General features: G+C 30.3%; 2 non-coding genes across 2 annotated transcripts; both read left to right on the top strand.

Annotated features, from left to right (window-relative positions):
* The first annotated feature begins 874 nt into the window (after window positions 1-874).
* On the top strand, window positions 875-946 carry TRNAA-CGC (transfer RNA alanine (anticodon CGC)). The gene has a single exon. It is a non-coding gene; the product is annotated as a tRNA-Ala (tRNA).
* Window positions 947-10,999: 10,053 nt separating this feature from the next.
* Window positions 11,000-11,071, top strand: TRNAA-CGC (transfer RNA alanine (anticodon CGC)). The gene has a single exon. It is a non-coding gene; the product is annotated as a tRNA-Ala (tRNA).

Raw genomic sequence — 11,071 nt, 5'->3', positions numbered from 1 at the left:
TTTAATGAAAGCTACAATAACAAAATATGTATAAATTTCTTAATAAGCCAATATAGAACCCACAAGTACCAAATCAATGGAACATCGATCCCACAAAGGTTCCTTTGAAACCAGAAACATACATATCTAATAACCCTTATAGAATCAAAAAAGTGGAACTACGACTGAAATATGAATCTGATAAGAGTTATCAAACTAAAGTTGTTTGTATCCGCGGGAGCGTACACGTAAAATGGTAATCCTTCTATAGTCGTTCGTTAAAATATTTTGCTTGACCTCACTCTGTCTCGATTCTTGAACAATGTTTGAGTGGAAAACAAGCATGTGATAGTTTTTATATAGCTTTGTTATGGTATAGATTAAAATCTTATTTGGGATTAAGGTATTTAAATTGTATTGTATTTCTTATTAGCTTTTCCATTTTTTTTATTCTGATCTTAATGGCGCGTCGTCGTATTAGGAATAACTCAAGATCAAGTAACTTTAATTAATGTATTACAGGTGTACTGGTACATGCGCTGTCTTTAACGCCGCTAACCCCGCCGAATGCGTTAAATTTCTTTTTTAGCAGAGCACAGACCTGGAACTTTCCGTGGAATTCTTGAGGCATCGCGTGTTGAATGACGGTGTCGCGTTTTGCCTCGATACCAGAGGAAATGAAAATATTAAATATTTCATTCATCCGAGTGGGACTCGAACCTAAAACCATATAGTTTACTGTGCTGTGCGTCGCCTTGCACCATGATGGATTCAAATTAATTACTTAAATAAAAACTATATTTATAACAGTAACTTGTACTTTATATTTTATTCAAAACTTTCTGTAAACTTCTACTGAATGCAATAGAACCTATTTTTCAACATATGATGTATCGGGGGTGTAACTCAGTGGTAGAGTGTCTGCTTCGCATGCTGAAAGTCCTGGGTTCAAATCCCAGCACCTCCATTTCTAAAGATTTTACTTTGCTTTTATTTTTTTATTTTCAGTAATAAAAAAATATATAAATGTGTATATAGTATTTCTCATTAATGTTTATATTTGTTATTTTTAACAGGTCCAAAGAAGGAGGGGAAGGTTTATTTGTTATAGGTTTTTATTCTTATTAAAAATCATATTACAAACTTAAACAAAAGTAAAAAGTAGAAAATAATATTTTATTTACTTTAAAATTAAGAAAATAAAAAAATATTGAAATTTTATATCTATTTAATGTTTAAAATTTATTATTTTCGTAGTTGGTGCCAATTCTTTTAAAAATTCGATGCATTTAAAAAATTAAAATTATCTATTAGGGTAACTTTTGCATTGGCTAAATGAAAAATGATATGATAGAAAAATCTATAGACACACATAAAAAAATATAGGTTTCTCGCACGTCGAAGGGTAGGCAGCGGGAACATGGAAACCTAATGATAAGATACTTCCGTTCCTCACTTTCCACCGAATTCTGGAGGCATGGCGTGTTAAATGACTAAGCTCGTGACTCGTTACTAGAGGGAGGAAATGAAAATATTAAATACTAACGGCCCGCCCGCGGCTTCGCCTGCGTGAACTAAGTTATTTTCTGTCTCCATGAGTACCTACGTCCTATAAGTGACGTCTATGCATAATTTGAGACTCCTAGAATTTGTAGTAACGAAGTTTCATACAAGCTTTCAACCCCAAAAACAACCGCTTAAAAATTTAATATTGCAAATTCCCGTCTTAGCGAGCACCTACGTCCTATAAATAATCGCCGTGCAAAATTTGAAACTCCTAGCTCTCGTAGTTTTTAAGATTTAGTGATGAGTGAGTGACCATTCGATTTTATACAGATTTCATTTCCCCAGTGGGAATCGAATCCACAAAATATCGCGTTTACTGTATTTGCCCCTGCCACGACTGACCCTAAAAATATAAACCTTCTTCGCTTATATAATTAAAAACAAATAATTTTAAACGATTTTTGACTACGCTACATACATTGCTTTTTTCCTTCCTTCTTTCATTTCCACCATACAATCTTTCAAAGCCGTTTCTGCAAAAGTTTATAAATATAAAATCTTACCAATCAAAAGCCACTAATTACATTTTCATAGCCACCTTCGTATAGAAGTAGAACACAAACATCTAGAACTATTTCTTCGAAGCAATTTCCAAAGGTGGCACTGGTTTAATCGCAATCACGTTGCACGCAACGGGTTGCAATTTTTTTCTTTCTTTTAAGTGTTTAGCATAAACTACACATTCTTATAATCATAGTGAGGTTGAAGAAATTCTTGCAAATAAAAACTTTCTTCATTTTCTTGCATGTTATAATTATTTTGAGTTTAATTTATGATTCTGTAGTGTTTTGTTTTATTTTTTCTTTATTATTTTCATATGGAGTGAATTGTAGAAGTTGATTTGAATTTCTAAAGCACTACTTCTGTACTTTTTATTCATTTTAATGATTGTACTGCATGTAGCAGCATATGTAGAGAGAATCTAGTGTCAAGGCACTCCATCCTTCACTTTCTGGTCGAATTCAAGACATGGTAACAAATTGCAGTGTTAACACCGTTATTTAAGAATGTGACGGAGATTAAAGCATCATTTCGTTATGCTTCTGGACTTGTTGGTGATATATTAACAAAGATAACCCAACAAATATAACTTACAAAAATAAAAATCCAAGTTAAATCAGTTAACTATAACAAACAAGCAGATTTTAAGCCCAACATAACTTAACGTCATTGTTATTTGATCCAATAAATATAAATACAATAACTAAGCTCCATAGTAAAGTATATATACTCGTATATAATATAAGTAAAAACAAAAACTTGGCGTTCTTGCCGTATTGTCAGCGAGCGTGGTATAAATCCATTTACCTATTTGAAAGATTGGCGGGTCGCCAGCGAGGGCACGTTTTCACACATCATTGCCCGAAATCGAGCTTTTACTCAGCTATTGAGTAATTTTCATTGAGACACGCTCAGGCGTGGAATCTGTCTTCTTCATATTGAATACTGATTTAAGTTAACTATTGAGTATTTTTTATAGTTTCTTCTGTGTATAGCATTGTTTACATATGGGACATAGTGTTAAGATATTCCTTTCTCTTCTCGACACCAGAGCGATGAAATGGAAATAAAAATTTAAATAAATATTTCTCCTCGAGTGGGGATCGAACCCACAACCAGTAATGCGCCCTTCACCCTGTATTATATAACTTATATCCATACTTATATTATAAATTCGAAAGTAACTCTGTCTGTCTGTCTGTCCTTTACGCAATCATGGCCAAACCGCTAATTTAATTGTGATAAAATACTCATATAGAAATACTTGAGGGTCTCGGGATGAACATAGGATACTTTTTTTCTCATATTTGTAATATTTTCGATATATAACAATATATTAAAATATTTATTAATTTGACATGCAATTTATTCCGCCATGTTAATAACAACGTTGCTAAGCAACGACTTGCAAAATTTGTTGTTAGAAAACGTCACTCAAGATAAGCTTGCTTAACGCATCTCTCTATTGAAAACTGAAAATAATTTCATAAATATATTTAATAAATATTCGTATAGATCAAGCGGGCGTAGCCGCGTTCGGGTCCACTAGTATATATATAAAAAAATATACACGCCTACCCTCCTGTGGGGGGTGCTGATTTAATTGAATTTATTATCCTTATCTAGTATTGTTGACATATCATCATCATCAGCATCACGTTGAACTCTAATATAAATATATATAAAAATATATAAATAAAACCTATTTTGTTATTTACTGTAATACTAAAATACACTCGTCCTATCATCTCCCTCTCAAAAGCTACACAAAGTTAGCAGAAACGCTGTGAAACTTCAACAAAACAGAGTTCAGAATAATTAAAATTGAGTTAAATTTCAGCAAACGTCATCTGGCTTTAGTAGCCTGTCCCAATTAACTGTTTTCCAATATTAAATGTAGTCTCGTAAACTGAATAGTTTGTCTTATATTAATTATTAATAATATTATATTTTAATTTTTTATAACTTATAATCTTCAACGACAGTTATGGGTTCGATTCCCTTTCGGTGGAATGGATTATTTTTATTTAATCGCTCTGGTTCTTCAAATTAGGTTTACGGACGTTTCTTATATAGCTATCTCTAAAGCACCCGTCGCATTGACGGGCGAATTAGAAACGCATTTTTTTAGCAAGACAAAGCTAAAGCTTGAGTTTCAACTTAAACTGCTAATTTTCATAAAATATAACTAGGAACTACCGCGAAGAACAATTTTTTCGATTAAGACCTTGGATTATCCTTTTAAACTGCACTTAAATATAGCAGCACTGCAGCACTGCTAGAAACAGACAGCCAAAAATCCAATTAATACCACCTCTAGTTTTACTGAATGTTCAAAAAATAGCCTGTCGTACAGCACTGGGACTATAAAGGTGACGGTATTAGATTCGAATCCTCCATTCGGGGGAATGTCTATATAAAGTTTATTTTTATTTCTCCGCTTTCATAGACAAAGCGAGGTATGGAGTTCTGCCATTCATTGTCTCTAAATGTGAATGTGGAATACGAAGTGTTTTAACACTAATTTCCTTCAATTTATCCTACTAACAGAAAATACATAATTATTTTATTTATTTAAAAAAAATTACAAATCGCACATACAAAAGGCAAGACTAATAAATAAAATGACTTACTAAGCCCCATCTTAATTCCATTTTTGCGGAAAAAAGTACCACAAACCAGCAATGTTACTTATCTTCTGTAATTAGAATGTCTAATCCAATAAGGAAGTAATTTTCGGAAACAGGAAAAACGGTACAATCATTATGCTCTTTTATTTTCACTGTACGAACAATTAATATATCTGAGACTGGTGTCTGGAGTATTAAAAGATGTATTGAATTATTTATATAATTATTTGTAATTTCTTCGCTCTCATATCTAGGCAAAACGCGGCGTTCGGTTCCGCCAATCAATACGCAGAGTCACCAGAATTTAGCGAAAAATCGTGCTCAATTTTATGTAGGTTTTCTTGATTTTTCTCTTAAATTTTGCTGATTAGTTTTTATTTAAGTACAAGAAAGTATTTAGGAAATTCAGTATTTTAGGAAATATTAAATTACTTAAAATAAAAAAACATCGTAATTCAAGTTATCAACTAAAAAAAGAAAGAGGGAGAAAGAGAAAGGTATTATACACTACTCGTCTGTGTATGCGACTGTCGCGCCTGCGCACGTCTCATTTAACGGTTTTATTCCACGCATTTTTCTTACGGTTTTACTATCACATTTTTTTCAGTTCGGTCACGCAGCGAAATCGCTATCCCTTCCAAGCCTGCCGTAAGGAACTTCGTTCCAAAAAAAATAGGAAAATTGCTAGCTAAACGAGGAAATCAATATAATTTAATATTTTCATTCCCACAGTGGAAATCGAATCCACAACCGTCGCCCTTATTGTTTCGAGCTTGTGCGTGCCTCGTTGTCCTCAAATTAAACGTACAATTAAACATCAACGGTATCTTTTTAAAAATAAAGGAAAAAAGGCAAAAAAAAAAGAAAAACTCATATAAAATTCGTCGTTTTATTTTAATTAATCGCACATTTTTATCTATATAAACAATGTTACAAATTACAAGAGCTTACAAGTACTTATACTACGCATCATATATACCCTTCAGTCGGACATCTTTTAGGATACATTTACTCGACCTCATAATTTCTCTTTAATTTATTTATTTAGAAACAATTTTCACACTCAATGGTCAATTTTATCTAATCATACAAAATTTTGGCAGTTTTTGTTAGCGAAAGTCCTAAATAGACCAACGGGAATATGTCATAGAAATATAATATTCTAATAAAAAATTCTCAATTGAATTATTTTTAGTTATTTTTATGATTAGAAACAAAATCGACCACAGCAACTATGAGGTACACAATGAATACAATCATATGCATGTATTTGTATAGATAGACATAATGTCACACCCTATATAACATATAAACCACGTAGGAATTACTATTAACATTAAAAAAATTATAATTTATAATATAACACGTGAATTGCTGAATTCTTATATTAATTATTAAAATAGTCGGCAGTGCTTTGGATAATGGCCATATAGTTATATACAGGGTGGATCGAATTCTACAAAATTGTGAATACTTATACCTAAAACTTATATACTACTGTTATTTATTCACATTGAATTATTTTGATCCAGAATTTATATATAACATTATAATGGCCACCATCACTAAGTACGAATAATTGCTCCAATAACACTTATTTTAACAATACTTGTATGGAAATACGGACACGTCGTTTATTATTTTACATACATATTTGTATGGATTTTCAATAATGAAAATCTAATAGAGAAATAGAGACTAGGATAGGCTATAGCTGTTTATACTCTTTATGTAATTAACTTAATATTACTATAGAAATGTTAATGGGTTGCATAGTAATACAATTTAAACATAAAAATGGGAAGCAAGTTCCTTATTTACTATTAAAAAAAGTATTTAGTTCTGGATCTATAATTAGTACTTTAAATAATTATAATTTTAACCGAGGACAATGATGAACTAATGATTGTACACGGTTAGCTGTCCAATTGTTTTTGAATTATCCAGAAACTTCTTATAATTTTAGTTTAAGCATATACTAAAATTTTAAACAAAATGATAATAAAAAAATACAGAACTAATGTATCAGGTCAAAAATTATATTGTCAAAAATTACACAACCACCAGGACTCGCAGAACGTAAATTACAGCACGGTCGACGAGTCTTGGCCGCTCTAAAGTTGGCTGTAGATGAGATTTGATATTATAACTTTTATTAATTTTGATTATTTTCTCTCCTGAAGTGAACAATGCACAAAAGTTCAGAAAACCTAACTTCAAGCTAGCCAAGACGCATTGGCAGTACTGTATTATTAATTTCATTTAAAGACTAATTAGTATTCCTGAGTGCCGTAGCAGGTACAATAAAATTATAAAAAAGAAATAATATTTTACTCGTAACATAATTGGACGTTTCATACATTTTTTATTTAACTCATTAATCTTAATGAAGTCATGAATATAAAAATCATGGAATTCAACAATTAACAATAGCAAACTCCGTACTATCAATTTGAATGTTAGAAATTAAAAATTAACATAATATTACTACTATAGTATAAAAAATAGAAAAAAACGATAATTAGTCATTGTTGTAGTTGAAAATGTCATTCGCATAAACAGCCTTATATTTATAGTAAGAAACATTAAATCACTGGTTATTTAAATATCTTGGATATAGGCGTTATCATCAGTAATATAGCAAATCTACTGATCGTCTAATAGGCTATGATTTTAACTTCACGCCGTATCCTGCAGGCAGCAGGATAGGCAGAGGGAATGTAGTTAAGACTTTTAATTTTCTCCATCAAACGAGGCATTGCGTGTTGAGTGGCGAACTCAACGCCAAACTTTGCCTTGTTATATAAATTATTAATTAATGTATTATCTATTTCAAATTCATAATAACAAATCATTTTGATATTTAGAAGAGGCTATATTTTTTTTAATATTAATTAAATAAATCCACAAAAATGCAAAATAACTTTAAGCTTTTATACTTTTTATAAACATTAGACATAATTAATTAATTTATAGTTCAAATTATAATTTTCATTAGTTTACTGAATATAATAGAACAATTCAATTATGGTAAATAAAGTATAAGTATGGCTTCAGTGCCCGCTCAAAGCTAAATTACATTTATTTAACATTTTCCTAATAGAAGATCAGCAATATTGTTATATTACAGTTATTAAAGTACTAAACCTCTTTTTACCACTGTCTAATAAGTTCCTTATAACTTACTGTACAGATATCAGCGACTTTTTAAAATATACGAATTAAATTTCAAATAAGTTATCAGATACTTAGCAGACAGTAATCAAACAGTCGTCAATTATTCTAAATTACATGTCTAATATTAAATTATTTCTATAAATGACAAATAATCGCAAATAAAAATGTAAGTTAAAAATGTTAAAATGACTGGAAACCTAGAATATGAGATCTATGCTTCGAAAGTATCTTTTATTTTTAATTTATCATATTCTCTTCATAACATTATAGTTAATAATAATAATTAAAGTATTTCTTTTATAAATAAAATCTGTATTTTCTTATATTTATATGTAAGAGTGATGCTTATATGGAATGTATAAATAAGATTTCGTGGCAACGGATTGATATAATTAGTAAAATATATTCTTTTCTCAAATATGAATAAGCTTATTTAGTCAAATATATTGCCGTCCCTCTCTTCTAATTACTATTAGAAAGAGACAGCATTATTAACAGTTAAATAAGTTATCAGGAACTTATCAAAACGTGGCAAAACATATAGTGAGCTTTAAGTGACAGTTAACTATAGTGATGAGATAAGATGAAATTCTTATAATTCTTTGATATGCAGTTTTAAGACACCTTGTATAACTTTATTATAAAAAAGTTAACATACATTAAGTTTAATTAGAAATTTACATATATACATTTTATGTCTATATACGTACGTGAATAAAAATAAAAAAATAAGGACAAAAGTAAATAAATTGGGAACATATTTAGTTAAACATCTTAAAATTAAAGAATATTTTGTAATGGAATGAGTTAAATATAATTAATTGTACACATCATCGACTTAGGCCCGAAATATAAAAAAAATATTTAAAAAAAAACGCTAATAGCAAAAAAAATACTATTAAATTTAAACTAAATCAAAGATAACTGCGGGCGGGATTTTCAACTTATATTTAATTTGTATAAACAATGACCGAGGCCGCAAAAAAAAAGCTTGCAACTTATAATTATTTCTAACAATCGTAATGGCACTCAAAATCTAATATGGAGACAACACGAGGCTAGCATTTTAACAATAAAATAATTTTAAACGTCATTAAGTAAATTAATAAATAAGTTATATAAAAAAATTTTGCTTTTTTATTTTTTTTGATTATTATGTGGGGATGGATGTCTGTTCCTCTTTCAAGCTATAACTACCGAACGGATTTATATGATATTTAGATATAGGCTCCAATTCATGTAAATATTTCGTATAACTTGGCTATAGTATAGCGTATATTTAAGCGGGCGAAGCCGCGCAGGGGACGCTAAGTATATTAATAAATTGATTTTTAATAGTTATAAAATTAAAGAAATAGCTAAATAAAATAGCAGATATATATATTATTATGAGAATAAATTAATTTATTGTTAAAATGCTTTCCTGCACTATATCATGGTAATAAAAATCGCTACACCCATAATACTCAACTAACAATTTTTTTTTAATAATAAATTACAAAAAAATATATAAAAAAATAACTTAAAACTAATTACCGCGTAACTACCTTACTTAAGATTTTTTTACTTAACAATACATACATAGCTATTCATCGATAGTTACGTAAAATATAAAATTACAAGAATTTACGCGTATCTACAACGATACCTAAACGCGATATCAGTCTGTTCCTTAAGTCCGTTAAAATTTAATTCCTAACTTCAATCGGGGACATTTTTCTATTTATTTTTTTTAAACATTTACAAATTGTCCATACATTTTTTTTTAATTCGACTATTTATTTATAAGAAAATGATGGCGTATTTTTATAGTAAAATATATTTATATGAATGATGGCAATTATCTTTCTTTATTTGTAGCTTCACGGTGGATTCCGCACGTAGCAGGATAGGCAGAGGGGGTCTAATGTTAAGACACTCCGCTCCACACTATACGCGAAGAAATTAAAATATTAAATATTTTATTTCGTCAAGTAGGAATCGAACCCATGATCAGTCGTGTTTAGAGTCATATGCTTGTGCCCCTCCCAACGACAGGCCTCAGTTATCAATTTAGGCCTAACTAAATTCTGTATTTATATATATATATATGTATGTAACCGTAATGGTTGTTTGTGGGTTCGGATCTTACGAATGCTAAATTTACTTTTATAAGAAAAGCGTTTCTTCTTGTAAAGTATAACAGAAAATATAAGAATCCTAAGTTAAAGTCATAATTTGTTAACAAAAAATGTGATTCCTACATATCTTTTCATTTATTATTCGACTTAAAGAAGAACAATAACAAAATATATATAAATTTCTTAATAAGCCAATATAGAACCCACAAGTACCAAATCAATGGAACATCGATCCCACAAAGGTTCCTTTGAAACCAGAAACATACATATCTAATAACCCTTATAGAATCAAAAAAGTGGAACTACGACTGAAATATGAACCTGATAAGAGTTATCAAACTAAAGTTGTTTGTATCCGCGGGAGCGTACACGTAAAATGGTAATCCTTCTATAGTCGTTCGTTAAAATATTTTGCTTGACCTCACTCTGTCTCGATTCTTGAACAATGTTTGAGTGGAAAACAAGCATGCGATAGTTTTTGTATAGCTTTGTTATGTTATGGATTAAAATCTTATTTGGGATTTAGGTATTTAAATTGTATTGTATTTCTTCTTAGCTTTTCCATTTTTTTTTATTCTGATCTTAATGGCGCGTCGTCGTATTAGGAATAACTCAAGATCAAGTAACTTTAATTAATGTATTACAGGTGTACTTGTACATGCGCTGTCTTTAACGCCGCTAACCCCGCCAAATGCGTTAAATTTCTTTTTTAGCAGAGCACGGACCTAGAACTTTCCGTGGAATTCTTGAGGCATCGCGTGTTGAGTGACGGTACTCAGTGTCGCGTTTTGCCTCGATACCAGAGATAATGAAAATATTAAATATTTCATTCATCCGAGTGGGACTCGAACCTAAAACCATCTAGTTTACTGTGCTGTGCGTCGCCTTGCACCATGATGGATTCAAATTAATTACTTAAATAAAAACTATATTTATAACAGTAACTTGTACTTTATATTTTATTCAAAACTTTCTGTAAACTTCTACTGAATGCAATAGAACCTATTTTTCAACATATGATTTATCGGGGGTGTAACTCAGTGGTAGAGTGTCTGCTTCGCATGCTGAAAGTCCTGGGTTCAAATCCCAGCACCTCCA

Source organism: Heliconius melpomene, chromosome 9 (genome assembly GCF_056956725.1).
Source record: "Heliconius melpomene rosina isolate 202511_hmr_F chromosome 9, ASM5695672v1, whole genome shotgun sequence".
NCBI lineage: Eukaryota > Metazoa > Arthropoda > Insecta > Lepidoptera > Nymphalidae > Heliconius > Heliconius melpomene.
Note: the sequence above shows the minus strand (reverse complement) of the source record. Positions and strands in the feature narration are given on the sequence as shown.